Raw genomic sequence first — 2,221 nt, forward strand, 5'->3', positions numbered from 1 at the left:
GCTCTTGTCTACGCAACCCCGGTACCAAATGTAGAGACTCTTCGTGCTCGTATTGTGGACGGCTGTGATACAATACGCCATTCTCCAGGGCTGCATCAGCGCATCAGGGATTCCATGCGACGGAGGGTGGATGCATGTATCCTCACTAACGGAGGACATTTTGAACATTTCCTGTAACAAAGTGTTTGAAGTCACGCTGGTACGTTCTGTTGCTGTGTGTTTCCATTCCATGATTAATATGATTTGAAGAGAAGTAATGAAATGAGCTCTAACATGGACAGTAGGCGTTTCCAGACACATGTCCACATTAACATATTCTCTTTCTTTGTGTGTGAGAAATGTTTCCTGAAAGTTTGGCCGTACCTTTTTGCAACACCCTGTATTGACCCTCGTCTGAAGGCGCTGTTGTACTGAGAGAAAGGGCATGTCTTCTTTAGACCGCTAGCATCTTTCGTATCGATGTGCATTCCCGACTGTGATGCGAAACTACAATCTCCGGATGATACCACACAGACATTACAGCAGATTACAGTTCTACCATGAAAATGATGAGAAGCGCGTTCTAAAAATGAGGCATGGGCTCTGCTGCAAGCCTTCACCAGTCCGGGCTCGACGAAGGGGTCGTAAATGCTGTTTCTGTCTCTACCACGCTGAAGTCACATCACAGTCCACGGCCGCTCCGCAGCACGTAAGATTACAGACGACTTCAAATGACTTCAACGACAAACTGGAACCAGAACTCGAGCATTGTCAACAGCTAGTGTAAGATGTACCTAAACGTGCAGCACAATTAATTACCGAATTACCGTTGCCTTACTGGTATCGACTATCTACGATCTTTATAGTGAAAAGAAAAACAAGTGTTAATGACTTGTTACACTTCAATGATGAGAAACATCCCACCAGGCATATTCACACCAACACTGGGACACCCCCAAAACATACGTTTTTTTCATATTAGGTGCATTGTGCTGTTACCTACTGCCGAATACTCCATATCAGTGTCCTCAGTAGTCATTAGACATTGTGAGAGAGCAGAATGGGGCGCTCCGTGGAACTCATGGACTTCGAACGTGGTCAGGTGATTGGGTGTCACTTGTGTCATACGTCTATACACAAGATTTCCACACTCCTAAACATCACCGGCCGCAGTGCCCGAGGCGGTTCTAGGCGCTACAGTCTGGAACCGCGCGACCGCTACGGTCGCAGGTTCGAATCCTGCCTCGGGCATGGACGTGTGTGATGTCCTTAGGTTAGTTAGGTTTAATTAGTTCTAAGTTCTAGGGGACTGATGACCTCAGAAGTTAAGTCCCACAGTGTTCAGAGCCAGTTGAATTTGAACTCCTAAACATCCATCGGTCCACTGTTTCCGATGCGATAGTGAAATGGAAACGTGAAGGGACACGTCGAGCACAAAAGCGTACAGGCAGACCTCATCTATTGACCGACAGAGACCACCGACAGTTCAACAGTGTCGTAATGTGTAACAGGCAGACATCTATCCAGATCACCACACAGGAATTCCAAACTTCATCAGAATCCACTGCAAGTACTATGATAGTTAGGCCGTAAGTGAGAAAATTTGGATTTTATGGTCGAGCGGCTGCTCATGAGCCACACATCACGCCGGTAAATGCCAAACGAAGCCTTACTTGGTGTAAGGAGCGTAAACATTGATCGAATGAACAGTGGAAAAACGTTGTGTGGAGTGACGAATCACGGTACAGAATATGGCGGTCCAGTGGCAGGGTGTGCGTATGACGACTGCCCGGTGAACGTCATCTGCCAGCGTGTGTAGTGCCAACGGTAAAATTCGGAGGCGGTAGTGTTATAGTGTGGTCGTGTTTTTCATGCAGGTGGCTTGCACCCCTTGTTGTTCTGCGTGGCACTATCACAGCGCAGGCCTACTCTGATGTCTTAAGCGCCTTCTTGCTTCCCATTGTTGAAGAGCAATTGGAGGATGGTGATTTCCTCTTTCAACACGATCGAGAACCTATTCATAATGCACGGCCTGTGGCGGAGTGGGTACATGACAATAACATCCCTGTAATGGGCAGGCCTGCAGGGTCCTGTCCTGAATCCTAAAGAGCACCTTTGGGATGTTAAGGAACGCCGACTTCGTGCCATGCCTCATCGACCGGCATCGATACCTCTCCTCAGTGCAGCACTCCGTGAAGAATGCGCTGCAATTCCCCGAGACACCTTCCAGCACCTGACTGAA

Source organism: Schistocerca gregaria, chromosome 3 (genome assembly GCF_023897955.1).
Source record: "Schistocerca gregaria isolate iqSchGreg1 chromosome 3, iqSchGreg1.2, whole genome shotgun sequence".
Lineage (NCBI taxonomy): Eukaryota > Metazoa > Arthropoda > Insecta > Orthoptera > Acrididae > Schistocerca > Schistocerca gregaria.